This window comes from Lithobates pipiens, unplaced genomic scaffold, assembly GCF_037356315.1.
Source record: "Lithobates pipiens isolate NorthernLeopardFrog02 unplaced genomic scaffold, aLitPip1_a1.2 Scaffold_19, whole genome shotgun sequence".
Lineage (NCBI taxonomy): Eukaryota > Metazoa > Chordata > Amphibia > Anura > Ranidae > Lithobates > Lithobates pipiens.
The window spans coordinates 311,391,352-311,409,985 of record NW_027507764.1 but is presented as its reverse complement, the minus strand read 5'-3'; the positions used below and the strand labels follow the sequence as shown (position 1 = coordinate 311,409,985).

The following is an 18,634-nucleotide window of genomic DNA, read 5'->3' as shown; positions in this document are numbered from 1 at the left end:
CTCAAGGAGCCCAACTAGCATGATGTTATTTTGTCTTGACCTATTTTTAAGTAATTTTTTTAAAGCCACCCACCTTTTTTATAGCCACAGTTTATTTTGTAGAAGCTCAGTTATCATTTTCTCCTCTTGGGTTGTGGAAACTTCTAATGCAAAAATACAGGCATCTGCTTCTTGTAGCATACTAATAATTTGATGACTACTAGTTCTTTCTGAACATTTTTTTCAAAACTAACTTTTTAACCACTTGATTGGTTATGGCCTTTGCCCTTTTGTTTATTTTTTTTTTCCATCTCTGTAAATGTTTCATCTGTTATTGGACTGCTTTACATTTTTAGGATCTTTTATTAATTTGAGAACTGTTTAACTCCTTTTGAGTCGGTCACCCTGTTCATTTTTATCTGTTTCGTGGTGGCATATTCTAACCACACTCAAATTCCTCTCTCTAGATGTGCCAAACAATATATACACCCTTCTTTACTTTTTTCTGTCACTCCTCTCTTCTAACAGGAATACATGGGGAAAGGGATAGAAAGGAATGGCCAAACAAGGGGGAAATAATCCTACTCTCCTCCAAATATCATTCATCAATATCATTCACACTCTTGTGTTCCAGTCTCGGTTCCTTAAATGTATAAAATCCAGGGTAACCTAAAAAAACACAACGGCCCCTCTGGCCCTGTAACACTAGAGAATAATTATTTTCAATTAAGGAGGGAAAATTAAGTTATTGACCCATGTTTGACAGTTTACTTAAGATTCCAGCAGCATATCTGGAAGCAATACAGCAACTAAAAAAACAAAACATGCCGTCATAATCTATTTTAATCTTGCAGAGTCAAATTAAAGTTCATCACCCTGAAGTGGTATCAATTAATTGTATAAAACAAAAGTAAGCATCAGGGAGCCATTGAGGAAATAACAATAGATTGAACATATTTTAATTTGGCAAACCAATTTTCATATTATCAGCATATGTAGACCAATGACATTAATTAGTCCTGGTAAAGTGCAGGCGCTCTGTGTATATGCCGGTCGGCGATTTTATTTTTTTTACAAAAATGTGAGTGTAATCTTATGCCGTACACACGTTCGGAATGCTTGTTGGAAAAAGCTCTGATGGTTTTCCCGACGGAATTCGACTCAAGCTGTCTTGCCTACACACCGTCACATCAATTGTTTATAACGCGGTGACGTACAACACGTACGATGGGACTAGAAAAAGTAAGTTCAATAGCCAGTAGCCAAAAGCTTCTGTCTTGTAGTTGAATTTGAGCATGCATGATTTTTGGCGTGTCAGAATTGTATACACATGATCGGAATTACCGATGCTATAAATTTTTGGCTGGCGGAAATTCGGACAGCTAAATTCCGATGGAGCATACACACAGTCGCATTTTCCGATGAAAAGCTCTCATCTGTCTTTTTCTTGCCGGAATTCTGATCGTGTGTACACAGCATAACTCTTTTACAAATAAATTGCATTGAGATTTTACACTATGTGGAGTATTTTTTATGTTTGAGCCTGACACCCTAGCAGGAAGATTCAAAGGTCCATTGAGGTCCATTGTGAGTCTGCAGGAACATCACTGAAAGGCCCAGGCGGGGTAATCAGCCAAAAGTTTTACTGGCCTTTTTGTAACAAAGAGGTCCAGTACTGCTTGCAGGCATTCTTCCCACACTTAAGATGACGGGGTTTTGTAGTGGTCAGTTACACAGGGGACTGTTTAAAGACTGGGTGTCACCCTGATTGTCACCCTGATTGAGATCCACATATAAAATTTTGCCTGCAAGCAACTGATTATCTGTTTTATCACATGATTAGGACTTTTTTGTTTATGTTGTACCTTTACTATTTCATGAGATTTAATATAATTTGTGTATAGTGTGACTCTGTTCCATACTAATATGTAGACCAATGCTGCATCCACCTATGTAAGTATAAATCTTAAAAAATAAATAATTGACGAAACATTCTTGAAAAAAAAAACATGTTGAAAAAACATTTACTAGTGTATCATAAGCTTTATTATGGGAGGTTATACAAGAGTTTGTAATATTACAATCAGCATTGACTTGGTAGAACTATACTTAAAAATAAATTTTGTGAGATGGGGAGCTGAACATTGTCTTAAAACAGTTCCTGGTCAACACTTTAGGTGGCATCAAAAAATGCTACTATGGACATCTAAAAATTTGCAGACAGGTAGGTATTCTATAACTACAAACATAAGATGAATGTGTTGCATGCTATATCAATGTTCTTGAATATGGTTCTTTGTTTTGGATTGTATGTTATCATGTAAAACTGATTGTACCGACTTTGCTTTTTCCTTCTGAGAAATACTCAATAAAAATGATTGAAAGTAAAGATTAACAGACATGGCACTGGTATCAGTGATATGCAATTGTATTTTAATCCACATTGAAAAGTCTTAGCCCTTGTACACACGGTCGGAGATTCCGACGGAATGTGTCCAATTGGACCGTTTTGTCAGATATTCTGACTGTGTGTGGCCTGCATCGGACTGTTTCCGTCTAAATATCCGACGGACCAAGTTTTCCAACTTGCCAGTAAAATTTTCAGACAAAATGCTCCTATTGGACATACTCCGATCATGTGTAGCCTACTCCGACGGACAAAGTGCCACGCATTCTCAGATCAAATTCCTAGACCAAAGCTATTGGCTACTAGCCTGAACGTAGTCCTGTCGTAACGAAATAACGCCATCACGTTATGTACAATTGGATTTTCCAACAATTTAGTCCGACCGTGTGTATACAACATCACTTCCGGACCTCTTCCGGAATTAATTCATCGGAATTACTCTGACGGATTTGGTTGTCGGAATCTCTGACTGTGTGTAAAAGGGCTTAGATATACACCATGAATATCTGGAATGACCATTTTGGGCATCCTAGCATTTATGTTTCTTTTTGTATATTTAAAAACTATGAGTAAAGCATACATCTTCATTAAAAACTATAACAAAATGCACAATAGAGGGTATATAGGTGCTTAAAAATGTGGTTTGTTATCTCTAATAAGGATGAGCCCAATGTTCAACTGTTTACCGAATATCGAACAATTTGGGGTGTTTGCGGCAAATTCGAAAGCTGCAGAATACCCTTTAAAAGTCTATGGGAGAAATCAAATGTATTAATTTTTTTTTGTTTTCAAAAAAGTTTTATTAAAGCTATTAACAGAAATACAAAGTCAGCAAAAGGAATCATATTTCAACATTAGCATAAGTAGTTGGATGACAAGATTACAGGAAGGTGATAAACAAATAGCATAACACCGCAGGTCAAACCACCGATAACTGGTTAACAGTATGGGTCTTACATCCAACAACAGGTCATAAAAAATAAAGAGAATGATACGTTCAATGAGCTGACCAACATAACCAAAATACATAAGAAAGATCATGTCAAGAGAGAGAAGGGAAAGAGAGCAGAGAGAAACAAAGGGAAAAGAGGAAAAAATGCAGACAGAACAGAAAAGAAATATGAAAAACCCAAGGTACGATCACTTTAGTAAACGAAATAGGAACCATGGGTTCCACTTAAGGTCATATATGCGTTTTGTGTCCTGCAGAGTGTGAAAGATCTTTTCAGACAGCATCACTTGGTCGATACGTGAGAGAACCTGTGCTAACGGTATCGACGGGGATTTCCAGTGAAGTGCAATAGTCCATAGCACAGCGACACACATAGAGTGCACTAACCTTACAAAGTGTTTAGGAGTGTCAGGGGGGGTCTGGAAGAGAAGACAGTGGTGATAAGAGAGGGACAGTGCTCGACCAGCGAACCCGTCCATCAGCCTTAAGACCTCCTGCCAGACTGGGCGAATTAAATCACAATCCCAAAAAATGTGAATAAAAGTGCCAGGGTGATTGCATCCTCTAAAACAGTTGGGGGATGTAAGGGGATAAATCTGGCGCAAACGTACCGGGGTGTAGTACCACCTGGTGAGAACTTTGATGGCCGTCTCTCTAATAGTCAGGGATCTGGTGCATTTGCGCATGTTGTTCCAACCCTCCTCCCAATCCACCACTCCCGTCTCCAGAGCCAACTCCTCCTCCCAGCGCAATCTATATCGCAGAGGCTGACACACCGAATGTCCCTCCAGGGCCCTGTATATCAGAGAGATCAGTCCTTTTTGGCGTGGGAAATTAAAACATAAGTCTTCAAAGATAGTGAGCTGTGCCTGGGGACGGAGCCCATAACGGGAGAGAAAGAAGTGGCGGATCTGTAGGTATCTAAAACGTTCAGTATCCGGGAGTTGGTGTTGGGTCTGCAGTGTCGAAAAAGAAACAAAGCCAGAACCCGTCACAAAGTCCTTCAACTGGGTAAGCCCACAATGGACCCACATACCAAAAGATTCAGGATGGAGATAAGCTGGGGGGAACCTAGGATCACCCAGGAAGGAAGCACCCATAGAGCAACCCAGGGCGAGGTCGTATTTATGCTTGAAGCGGTGCCACAGTAGGAGGCTGTCCTCCACTATAGTATTAAGGGTGGTTAAAGTCGAGTGAGGACGATTAGTTGACCACATAAGTCCAGGGAGATAAAATGGAGTAATCGAGTCACTCTCAAACCTCACCCAGGGGACTCTAGAATTAGGGATCGACCACTGTGCTTGTTGAGTAAATCTGCAGGAAAGATAGTACAACCAAATTTGAGGAACCCCCAAACCACCATTTTTCATAGATCTGTAGAGTACCCCCCTCGCAAACCTGGGAGATCTATTGTTCCAAATAAATCTGTTGAAATGGGACTGAAGGTTAAGGAGAAAATATTTGGAGAGCTTAACAGGTAGAGAGCGAAATAGATACAATAGCCTGGGAAGGATGACCATTTTGAGCGCTGTGATTCGTCCTATAAAGGGGATACGTAAAGAGAGCCAAATGTATTAATTTTAAAGGCTTATATGCATGGTACTGTCATAAAAAGTGTTTGGTGACCTGAGTCCTGCCCCAGGGGACATGTATCAATGCAATTTTTTTCTTTTAAAAACTGATGTTTTTTTGGGAGCAGTGATTTTAATGATGCTTAAAGTGAAACAATAAAAGCGAAATATTCCTTTAAATTTCATACTTGTGGGTGTCTATAGTATGCCTGTAAAGTGGCACATGTTTCCCATGTTTACAACAGTCCCTGCACAAAATGACATTTCTAAAGGAAAAAAAGTAATTTAAAACTACTCGCGGCTACAATCAATTGTCGGTCCCGGCAATACACATAAAAGTCATTGAAAAAAACGGCATGGGATTCCCCCACAGTCCATTACCAGGCCCTTTGGGTCTGGTATGAATATTAAGGGGAACCTCAAACCAAAACGTAAAAAAAACATTTTTTTGTGGGAGTCCCCAAAATTCCATACCAGGCCCTTCAGGTCTGGTATGGATATTAAGGGGAACCTCGTGCCAAAAATTTAAAAAAAATGGTGTGGGTGCCCCCCTCAAATGCCATACCAGACTCTTCAGGTCTGGTATGGATTTTAGGGGGAACCCTATGACAAATGTAAAAAAAATGGCATGGGGGTCCCCCCAAAAATCCATACCAGACCCTTATCCAAGCACGCAACCTGGCAGGCCGTAGAAAAAGAGGGGGGACGAGGGAGCACCCCCCTGCTGAACCATACCAGGCCACATGACCTCAACATGGGGAGGGTGCTTTGGGGTAGTCCCTCAAAGCACCAAGTCCCCATGTTGATGGGGACAAGGGTCTAATCCCCACAACCCTTGCTCGGTGGTTGTGGGGGTCTGCGGGCGGTGGGCTTATTGTAATCTGGAAGCCCCCTTTAACAAGGAGACCCCCAGATCCCGGGCTCCTCCTCTGTGTGAAATAGTAACGGGGTACAAATCTACCCCTACCATTTCACAAAAAAAGTGTGAAAATTGTAAAAATGACATGATGCGGCTTGGGGACAAGTCCTTTATTAAAAAATAAAAAAATAAAAATGTCCCACAAAGTCCATTCATCTTCTTCTCTCACTCCGACGGACTGAAAAAGAAAAAAAAACCCGCACATCGCCACTTATCCGCCTCCATGGGAGGCACTTGCTGTAATGACCGTCCTCTCAGGTGACAGTTCTTTTAGAACTGAGGGCAGGGCCACACGGTGATGTTGCTGGGTGACCCCGCACCCTCTGACACAGGGGACATCCCTATGGCTATAGCATTAGAGGGGGTGGGGCCACCCAGTGACATAGCTGGTTCTGCAGCGGATGAGGGGGAAAGGGGAAAGAATGCCATGCATTGCATCCCCAGAGTCAAAAACCATCCTGTCACCCCCTCTCTTCCTGAAAAGGGGGCTCATTTAGAGCTAAAGGAAGTACACTACATTGTATTCTATCTACTGTGTCTATTACCCCTATGTTCCAGCAATAAAAGCCAGCGTGTATAACTATAGATATGTATGATCATCATCCCTGTGACCTTCTTCCCTTGGATATAGATTGGCCGTCGCTATTGGACCATTTTGTAACTTATAAACCCCCTTTTTTTGAGAGATGGTTCTCTTCTCTTTTTTAAGGGTATCCTATATTTATAGATATGTTATTGATTTAAATTAAGAAGAGTTTTACTCCTGATGAGTGGCATGAGCTATGAAACGTGCATCGAGTACACTTTGAACTGATGCTCAGACAAGTTTGGCTCACTAAGAGAAATTGCTTATGTTTATTATTAATGGATGAATGGTCTATACAATTGTACTGCTAATCATGTTGTATTTTACTTTGTATAATAATTGTATGCAAGTGAACTGTTATTTACAGTATATTGTGTCTTTTACCAAAGATTATTGATACTTTTTGACTTGATTTGGAATTAATAAACAATTTAATGATCAACGTAAACTAGATATTTATTCAGTGACACGCCTCAGATACAGTCCCATTCTTTCATCTTCATTTTTTGTTTATTCCATCATTTATTACACATAAATTGCTGTGATTTTTTTACTGAGCTGTTTTCCATATTAAATAATATAATTTAAATATTGATAGAAAATTTAAATTTTGCTGTTGGCTATGCATATACAGTGATCATAAACATTGGTAACATACAACAATTTCATTTTGCCCCTGGCAAGACATGGTAATACCTTTAGGAATTAGTATATTAAAGGGCAGAGATGCTAACTGCTCACTTGAGTATATGTTTTATTAAAAAAATGTAAATAGAAACTGTTTATAGCTTTTTTTTTTTTTATTATCTTATTTTGTATATAACAAATCATAGTACCCATTTGTATTTTACAAGTCTTTAAAAAAAATGTATTAAGCTATTTTTAATATTCATAGCTAGTCTCAAATAATCAAGTTTGTGATTTCATATTTAACTGGAAAACAACTAGATAGAAATATGATTATCGTTCTAAGAAATAATAAAATACTTATTTTAAAGAAAATAAATATACTAAAAAACAGATGAAATGATGAAACATCTATATGTCTAAAATCACAGTTGCATCTTAATATGTTTTGTACAGGCTGCTGTACACAAAGGGCCAAATATCATCTGGTTTCTGTTAAACCGGCTGACACCAGCCAATATTCGGCTGGTGTGTACCAGACATTAGCACTTATTTACATACACACAGCAATCACGATTCTTGAACCTATCTACATGTCTAAATTTTAGCTGAAATAAAAGAAAACTGAACAGGAAGCGAGCAGTTAGTTACTTTATTATTTACAGGTAGTGATAAGTGAACTGAGCAAAGTTTGGAAGGTTGGACATTTGCCTAACAATTTAAAAATTATGCTATGAGTAGTCACTTTTCTGGGGAATGGCCAGCAGAAATAAGCCTGTGATAGCTCATGATAATACCGCCTAAACAATGCAATTATTTAAAAAAAAATCTGCAAACCTGAACCCTAATCAGAGATGTAGCTTGAAGCTTGTGGGCCCTGATGCAAAAGTTGACCTACCCCCCCCACTACTTCCAACTTGCGCAAAGATACATCCACCGCACGCCAAGATACTCAAAGTGGCTTAAGAGTTTTGAGTTCCCAGAGTTTCCCTTTACATCAGAGGACCGGGATTACCACTGGAGAATCAGAGGACAGGGATTACCGCTAGAGAATCAGAGGACAGGGACCTCTGGCAGGTTACTTGGCAGAGCTCCTTTCCCATTCCAGCACTGTATACAGCCCCCCCCCCCCACACTACACAGGGCTGAAATCACATTCCTTTAGACACAGTCTGTCAGTCTTCACAGGGTGTATGTGGCTTTTATGTTGCCCTTCTGTGAAATTCTCTGGCCAGAACGACAATGCAGTTGCAGTAGGCAGATACACCCTGTGCAGATCATGGCTAACTGGCTGTGTTGTAAATGAATGTGATTTTAGCCCTTTGGAGGAGTTTAGAGTGCTGGAATGGGAAAGCTCAGCAGCCGGGCATAGCATATAGCAGTGATGGCGAACCTTGGCACCCCAGATGTTTTGGAACTACATTTCCCATGATGCTCATGCATTCTGCAGTGTAGTGGAGCATCATGGGAAATTTAGTTCCCAAACATCTGGGGTGCCAAGGTTCGCCATCACTGGCATATAGGGTAGAGGGGGTGGTCAGGGAGCTTTGGAGGCCACTTAGATCTGGGAGGGCAAAGCCATGTGACACAAAATCTGGAGCCTGCAGCCATTCAGAGGCCCCCAAGGAGGTGTTAAGGGATTTGTTTTAGCAATTTCTGAAGGTTTCTCTGTCAGTGTTGGCAGGTATTGGGGGAAGGTCACCTCTCTGAGGTGTGTGTCTTTTCCCCAGTTTTCAGGGAAGTGGGATAAGTAGACATTCCCAGGTGGGGGAGTACAGAGAATCCCAGCTGGTGACTAGGAGACACTGAACGATGTCTCACCTCACCGGTGACATTGGTGCCATCATGGCTACAGGACGGCACTCTCCTCCTCTTGTCTCGCTGAGCTTGGTTCTGAGCTTGGTTACCATTCCATGTTGTCAGCACACAGCACATACACTTCCTCATCCTGGGCTGTTCTTACCTCGTGCTCCTCTCCATTCAGCAAATGGTTCTCCACAGCCAATGGGAACAGAGGGGTGTGGACTATGGAAGGCAAAGTAGAAGCCCAGTACTGGAGTGTGACTGTGGTGCCCTAGGGCAGATCATAGCTGGATTTTGTGTAGGATATGATAATATGACAGGGAGGCTGCAGGGGCCCCCTGCAACTAGGGGCAGGGTTGTGATTGTGACACCTGCAACCCATTATGCTATGCCCATGATCCTAATTAAAGACCAATTTGAAAACGTTTGGGAGAAAGGGACATAGATAGCTAGGCCTTTGGGTACTTGATGTAGGGACAAGATACAGGACAGAGAGTGGGTGGAAACTCCCACCAGCTACCCTCTCCGTCTACATTCAACACAGTACTATAGTAGACCAGATCTACAAGATTTTTAAGGTATAACGAAGCAGGTGATAGTGCCATTAGACCAAGGGTCAGTCGTTATTCTGTATCAACGCTTGATATTGTTGTGATTTTTTAAAGGTGAACCATGTCTCCCAGATAGTTGAGAAGCTAGAGATTCTATCCTGTGAAGTGTAAATCAGCTCCTCCATCATCGCTATGTGGTCAATATGATATATCCAATTTTTGGTTGAGGGAAGGAATTTGGACCTCCAATGTACCGGAACACACAGCCTAGCAGCGTTAATCATATGCATGGCTACCGACTTAAAGTATTTCTTTTGGGGGATTTTAGAGAGATTTAGGAGATATTTCCCTGGAGTGAACTTCAGAGATAGCAAGGAAATGGTAATTGTCACCTCGTGTACTTTCTTCCAATATGGCTGAATCAATGCGCATGGTCAATGTGCATGTCCACCATATGTGAAGGAAAGTGCCTATTTCCTTTTCACATCTCCAACATTGATCCAATACTGTCGGAAATATTCTACGAAGCAGTTCCAGGGTTTTGTACCATCTTGTTTTCATTTTATATCCATTTTCCTGTGCATTTACATTAAGAGGAGGAGTCTGGGGGGTATATATCCCTCCTTCTCTGTTGGATCCCTCGTCAGCTCATTTTCCTGTTTGCATGGTTACAGACGATGAGCAACATTTTCTGGTGCGCCTGCTGACATCACTTCCACATTCACGATTAACAGGGGAAATTGTCAGTCGGGCATCATCGGGGGGGATTCTTCTGCTGGGATGATCAATCTTTGTGCTGCAGGTTACGCAGACAAAGCACAAAGACAGGTAATTAAAAATGAACACTCAGGGCTAATGTACCCACAGACTGTGGTGGGTAGTAGTAAAAGTGTAATGAGGTGAACATGCATCATATGATGTATGGTAAAGGGGCGAGAAGATTGTGGTCCAACAATCATTTAAAATGAAACCTCAGCATGTATGAATCTGTAGACGTGACAGACCCTGAGATGTAAGCACTAGCTAATTAAACTTGTGACAAAAAAAAAGGCACACACATGCCCCTTGCTGGCCTTGCAAATAAACTGGGTATCCACCTGAAACACGATCACATGTACCAAATGAAAAGTATGATCAGACATGGAAATGCTCATGTGTGTGATCAGTGTCTCAGGTTCAGGACTCTGGCTTTCACTGCTTATTGCCATAATGAATTGGCCTTATCTGCCAACATCAATTATATCTATCAGATGACCAGCACTTCAGGCCCCTGCAAACTCCTGAGAATCTGTCCTTTGTTGTAGTTCACCCTCTCAAAGCCCTATTGAGGGGTATTCAGAAAAGTCATGGATGATCTAATTTCTCACAGCTTCCAGTTACCAGCCAGGTTTTCCATGGAGTTTCAAACTTATTGTCTCCTTGCCCTTTTGGCGCAGGTCCCAGTTTAGTGCTCAAGGCATTTCCCTCTTCAATACGCTGTACAACTTCCTAATAACTAGAGTTGTTAGGCCAGGGGTTCATGGTAATTTACAGTACTACAGTAACTGGTGTCTGATTGAAGTGTTTGACTTGCTCTGCAATCGCTTTGCAGCGGCACCTCTGGACAGCTCTTTGCTCCCTTTTCCTACGCATCCTCTCACTTTAAGCAGTTCATTCTCATGTCCGTGTTTTACTATCCAAATTAGGCTTAACCCAAAACCATTGTATGGACATTCATTTAGGATTGGGGCAGCTTTCTCAGGTTCCAAACAGGGTCCCTTCTTATATGAAGTTGATAGGGTGCTGGAAATCCTCCTGTTGTAGCAAATACATAACAGAACTTTATATTGAAGTCATCTGGGCATTCACTATTTTACTGGACTAATGGCTGTTGCCTGCCCTTCATCCTTGGGGCGGCACAGTGGTGTAGTGGTTAGCTCTCTCACCTAGCAGTAAAAGGGTCACTGGTTTGAATCCCAACCACAACACTACCTGTTTGGTGTTTGCATGTTCTCCCTGTGTCTGCGTGGGTTTCCTCTGGGTACTCTGGTTTCCTTGCACTACTTCAAAGACATGCAGGTAGGTTAATTGGCTTCTGTCCAAAACTGGCCCTAGTATATGAATGGGGACCTTGGACTGTGTGCTTCTTGAGGCTGGGGGGCCAATGTGAGTGTGCAATGTACAGGTATAGGGACAATTGTAGACACTCACTCAGGTTGAACTGTATGGACTGATGTCTTTATTCAAGCTTACTATGTAACTATGTAACTATCAAGCTTTCATATTCACTCCTAGCTTTGTCTCTTTTTGTCCTCTCTTACTGACCAGCTAGGCCAACGCACACCTCAGGTCTTGGTATTTAGGGTTATCGCATTTCCAAGTGTAGGAAGGGTCTGGGGGGGGTATATATCCCTCCTCCTCTGTCGGGTCCCTCGTCGGGTCCTTATCAAATGTTTGCTGTATTTCTTACATGCCTGCTGGCAAACTATAAATGGGATATGTGTATGATTTTTTTTTTTAGAAGTAAGTGTCTTCTTAGTGTTCTTTCATAAAGTCCAACATGTTGAAGAGAGTCCAGCAAATATTTGTGAAAACTTTCTACTATTTCAGTTGTGTCTTTATTAAGTATCTACTGAGCATTTGTGGGTGGCACCATCTGGGGGGAGTTGTGTTTGTCTTATTTCCATGTTTTTTAACCACTTCAATACAGGGCACTTAAACACCTTCCTGCCCAGACCAATTTTCAGCTTTCAGCGCTGTTGCACTTTGAATGACAATTGCGCGATCACGCTACACTGTACCCAAAATGAAATTTTTATCATTTTTCCCCACAAATATAGCTTTCTTTTGGTGGCATTTTATCACCTCTATGGTTTTTGAAAATTTTGAAAAAAAAATGTTTTTTTTGTCTCAGTTTCAAAACTTTGTAAATAAGTAAGTTTTCTCCTTCACTGATGGGCACTGATGGGGCTACACTGATGGGCACTGATAAGGCGGCACTGATGGGCACCAATGAGGTGGCACCAATGAAGTGGCACTGATGAGATGGCATTGATGGACACTTATATGTGGCACTTATAGGCTGCACTGATGGGCGACATGGATGGGCACTGATAGGACACATTGACACTGATAGCTGGCACGGATTGGCATGGATAGGCGGTACGGATGGGCATGGATAGGCGGCACAGATGGGCATGGATAGGCGGCACAGATGGGCACATATGGACACTGATAGGTGGCATAGGTGGGCATGGATGGGCACTGATAGGCAGCATGCATGGGCACTGATAGGTGGCATGGATGGGCACTGATAGGCGGCATTGTATTGTTTTATACTGTACTAATGGATGCCAATCAGTGCCAAACAATAATGCATGCCAATCAGTGATGCCCATTGTGGGCACTGATTGGCATCCATTGTGGGCACTGACTGGAATCCCTTGTGGTCTAGGGTGGCATACCTTGTGTTGGGTATCCCTGGTGGTCTGGTGGCATCCCTGGTGGTCCAGTGTGGGCATCCTCGGAGGGACTGTGCTGATAATCGATCAGCACAAACCCCCCCTGTCAGAGGAGCAGCCGATCGGCTCTCCTCTACTCGCGTCTGACAGACGCGAGTGAGGAAAAGCCTATCACCGGCTCTTCCTATTTACACTGTGATCAGCTGTGATTGGACATGGCTGATCAAGTGGTAAAGAGTCTCCGTCAGAGACTCTTTACCGAGATCATAGTTGCGGGGTGTCAGACTGACACTCCGCAACAACGATCGCCACGATGCGTGCCCCCGGGGCGCGCAGCGGCTAAAAATCCTGATCACGTCATATGACGTCCGGTCAGGATTTTGAAACCACTTTGCCGCCGTGCTTTTGTTATAGGGTGGGCGGCAAGTGGTTTAATTATGTCATTTTGATCTGCTTTTTTGTAGCATGAATGGCCTTCTATAGACAGATGCAGAGGTGCCATATTCATTGGTGTTCTGAGGAATGTTCATTTTTTTTATTCAAACCAAACTCATGATTGTTTTTGGTTTAATTCTAGCTTAATTCTTAACTCTGGGGTCTTCCAGAAACAGACATATTTAATTTAAAATTGTGTGACACTTTAATTACACACAACAAGTACTGTAGACTCCATTCAACAAACGTTGTTGCCTCTAAAAACAGTCAACTGTATTTGAACTCATTTCAGTTTAGAATAGCAAGCTTTTCATATTTTCTAAAATCGTAATTATATAGTATAGGTATTTTTCCACATGACCATTATGGACTGTGTTATGCAGATCAACATTATAAAAGTCACTCCATTTTACTATTGGGTTGTACAACTAGAAACTGTAAAAAGTCAATGAATAATTGCACTCAACACGATAACTATAACATTCTGCAAGAAACATCCTTACTATCACTATGTTATTTCCTTCTATTAAACTTTAACACATGGACTTTATAAATACTGTTTTCAAATGTCAGTCATGGGGCTGCATTCTTAGCTGTTATTTGGCCTGGCATTCATCTGTGAATTTGTATTAATACTAGTTTTTCATAAACTGCTAATCTGCAGAATATATGTGGGTGCAAATAATACATTTAACTAACTCTTATTAACAGCATCTTTCTTAATTATGTCCTTCCTGGTCCTCCCACAGGGCATACTTCTCTTTAAGTAATATGTTTTATTATTGCATAATAATACATATCTTAGTGTTTGTAATAAAGTAACACAACTAATTAAATCATGGAAAAACTCAATCAGTCATCTGGAGCAGGTGGTAATATGTTCTTGTTTTGCAATTACTTTTTTTTTTCTTTTCCTGTAGATGATACAACTACAACTTTGCCTTCTATTGATTTGTGCTGGATATGATTGTAACAGTCATTGCTACAGTCTCAACTTTTGAAGTCAATGGAGATTTAATTTGTGTAGTCATTGAAATATCTAAGCCAAAAGGTTCCTTTTAAGATGAGCATTAACATAAAGATTTTCTATCAGATTCCTCCATCCAAAATATGCAGTGCAGATTTACTATCCTCCTGCTGTGGCTATTGTAATTTGACAGCTGGCCTGGAAAGCTGTCAACATACTCGAATAGTGGCTGCATCTAATTAAAAGCAGGTTCTGTTCAGCTGATAATTTTTGTCCAGCTCATTAGATTTTTCAACAGATGTTGGGTGGGAGCCGGTCAACAGGGCTGTCCAGTGAATTTAGGCTGGTTCATCAAGAATTGGCTGAAATGTGCTTTGTGCATGACCAGTTGTAGCCATTGGCCTCCAGCACAATTTTACAGCATAAAAATCAATAAAGCGCCCACATAATAAATGTTACCATTCTGTATCTTTACAAGCTTAGTATTGATATAAATTTGTCAATTGGCCACTAGAATTTAAAGGTAACAAAAACCAAGAATACAATTGGCCACCCATGCAATCCTGATGTTTAAAACAGTGCTACTTTTTCCACAAGTGAAGGTTACATTTCTGACGCTACCCACACTTTCAACAGGGGTAGTCTGACAAGTGCAAACATCCTGAAAAATCACATTACCTTTTCACCAGTCCAAAAGGATTTAAAAATATGGAAGGTTGGTGTGTATGTCATCTCCTTTGTGTCTGTTTAACACATACAGAACTGCTCCTGCAACCATATAGATGCACCAGACCTGCTAATTACCTCTCGCTTGACTACCTAATTATCTGACATTTTAGCTAGGTAGCTTTAACCTTGACCTTTAGACAGTGAGGGACAAAATAATGTATTTTAGTTCCTACTTTTTTGTTTATTAGTGGTATATATACAGAGATGCATTCTAAAATAAATGGCAAAAATTAACTCCACTTTATGTAAAAATGTTTCTATTGGTATATGTATAGGCATATCTATAGGTGTTCACAATTAACATTTTTATTTTGCAAATGTATCGATCCAGATCAGACACAATATTTTTTGTTTGTGACTATCCTAAATCAAGATCATTAGAATTTAGTGTGAGCCACAATGTATGCACACCCACAATATTAGGTCATTATGAATTACACATGCAGCACAGGAAATAAAGCTTATGCCGCGTACACACGAGCGGACTGTATGGCGTACTTAGTTCGTCATACAATCCGAAGGACAGTCCGTCGAAAGCTTGCGTGATGACGTGTACAGCACGTACGACGGGACTAGAAATAGGAAGTCCAAGACACAGCAAAGCACCCTTCCGCCGTGTAAATCCTTTCTGGGCATGCGCCATTCTTAGTCCGTCGAACTAGCATACTGACGAGCGGATTGTCCGCTGAAACCAAAGTACGACGGACAGAATTTAGAAAAATCCGAAATTCTTAGTACGCCGGACTGCACGCTGAAAAAGTCAGCTGAAGCCCACACACGAGCGGATTGTCCGCTGAAATGTGTTTCGACGGACTAAGTACGCCATACAGTCCGCTCGTGTGTACGCGGCATTACGCGGCATTACACTACTGGTTTTAGAGATTGCAGCTGCAATTCTTTTCCCAAAGGTTTTTTTATTTTTATTTTTTATTTTAACAGAAATATATGACTTTAACAGTTGCATCTGTAATAACAGTGTCTTGAATCTGAGTGCCTGTAGGGCCATAATGAGAAATGAATTAACATACACAAACATCAATCTTGATATGATGAAGGATTAATAAAGCAAAATAATGATTTCTTAATTATTATAAAGGAATTTATGTGTGCATAAAATATTATTCATAGATACATGGCATACAATAATAGCCAATGAGCCAATCTGAAACAGTATGTGAAGGGGTAAGTACAGATCTGCATGCATGTCTTCTAGCAGGGGAACTGTAAGCTCAAAATTACCCAAAGATGGGGGAAATTAGATAAGTTGAGAAAAGAGAAAAAAAAAAAAAGAATACGAAGGGATGGATGAAGAATAAGTGGATACGGTTTGAAGAAAAGGGAGGAAATTGAAAAAGGGAAGCAGTGGCGTGAAGGAAGGTATAGCGGATGAAGGAAGGAGAAAGGAAAGAGAAGTGGAGGTAATTTTTCATTAATTAATGTACCCTGTGCCCAGGAAATAACTTCCACAAAAATTGAGAATGGGGAGTTCAATGCTTGAGCAACAGTTTTCTTGCTGGCTATAAAAATGTGTTATTAGTGTTGAGCTGAGAAATGGAATGTTAGCTATAGGTTTGTGAAGCAGATCTTCCCAAAGGTCCTTTCAATGGTTAATCAGTAAGATTGATGATCATGAAGGACTTTCAGACATGACCTCCATACCTTCTGAAACAAGAAGCAGGGTAAGATGAAATGCACTTGACTATTCTTTCTGGAGTGAAATACTAATGGGAGATAACTTTGTAAGAGCTCTCTAATGATTAATTAACTAATGAACCAATCTTCTAGGGTAAGGAGTGAGTATGATGACAAAGTAGAGGGGCATGTTATGAGTTAATGAGTTAACAATGAGTTCATTTGCATGGAAACTGTGCCAGTAAGGACTGTAGAGAAGGCATACATAAAAAAAGTAACATTATTTATTTAGTAGGATACACATGGAATGTAAAAGTGAATATAGAGAGGATGGTTAATAAACTGTGGAGAGATGTGTGATGTATTGAAATCCAATACAATACCTGAGGGAACTGGTTTGAGAAAGATTGTATTCATTGAGGAGGCTATAGGGATTTAGTTTGATAACATCCAGTTAGAAAAAGGCTGCTAGACTCACTTACTTGTAAGGAGTCAACAGTGATCTGTGAGCTATTAGTGTTCACAGGGGTGGAGATCCTTTAATATTTGTGGAAGAATTGTGGATTGGATTAACAGCATATTTTAAGGACACTTTTTTGGGACATAAATATTTTTTTCACTCATAATTAATAGTAGTAATAATAATAGTAATCATACAGATAATATTAAAAGCATTTTTTTTCTGAATAAAACAGTGAAATAAATAAAAGACTTGTATTTATTTGTCCTCCACCACCTCCTACCACTGAGAATTAAGAAGTGTATAAGAAAACCGTATGTATCGCAGGGTGACACTGCAAACACACCATTATTAATGTGCCAGCATCCCGATATGGATTACGAGAGGAAAAAAAATACTACTAAATGGACTTTATACAGCACATGAGTACTCTATCTAAAAAGTATTAGAAATATTTTATTACTTAGTTGTCAAAACTTCACACATGTACAACAATTATTTTCATAAAACATTGTATTGCTGTAACCCATATTGCCTGACCACTAGTATTGTACAATAAGGCTTATAATGTAGCATATAATCCAACGACTAATAATACAAAGCCATTAATTTGGTATCAGGTAGTAGAAAGATATTCAGAGTCCCAAACAAAACTGGTGTCAGGTGTGTGGGTCCAGATTTTTAACTAGCAAGATAGCTCGACATGTTCCGCGCTAATTTAGCGCTTCTTCAGGAGCGATTCACACTACAAAATATATATACATATACAAATCAGAAAACATGTAACAACAATCATTTGAATACATAATGAATCAATAAAAACATAACAAAGAAAAACAAACACCACTAGGGTGTTTGATACATATAACCCATGCTGATGCTCACAGAGTGCCAAACCGCCAGAACCCATGGGACCCCCGGGGACCCAGGAGCAAAGCAGGGAAATGGGAGTCTGCAGGCACATAGACATGCCAATGTAGTGCAACCAGCCTTTAAAAGTAGCATACAGCATGTATTGCCTATCAAGTGACCAAGTAAATGTATAAAAGAGGGAGCAAATATTAATTTGTACATCCATAAAACCCATAATCAGTGAGTAGAGAATGTATATATGGATATATATCCAAGTCCCTGTGAATCATTTTTCAAAGGGAGATTGTACAGTATATAAATAATATTTTGGCAATATAGGGAAACCAATCCACATATGTTTTTTCAAAGAATAAAAAAAGAAAAAACAAAGAAAACGCAACCTTACCGTAGGGTTTGAAAAAAGCTGTATATAAATATCTGTCAACTTGCTGGTAAGCAAGCAGAAGATGCTGTGGAGGTGTTAATGGCTGAAAGTCAATTTGCATATACCATTCACAGTTAGACGCATCTTAACCAAAGGTGAAATACCAAACGTATCGCTGGGTGATGCAGGTGATGGTCTAAGATTAGCGCTTCAATCAATTGTTCAAGCGGCAGTATCACCCACTACATAACAATCTAAAACAGGAAAAAAGTTAGAGATAGTCCAAGCATGATTAAACACCACCAACACTAGAGTAATGCCAATCAGACTCAGCATATC

General features: G+C 40.3%; 1 protein-coding gene across 6 annotated transcripts in view; it reads left to right on the top strand.

Moving 5' to 3' along the window:
- CDH12 (cadherin 12) overlaps positions 1–18,634 on the top strand; it is a 1,439,064-nt gene that overhangs the window by 1,153,040 nt on the left and 267,390 nt on the right. The gene's annotated exons all lie outside the window — the stretch shown is intronic.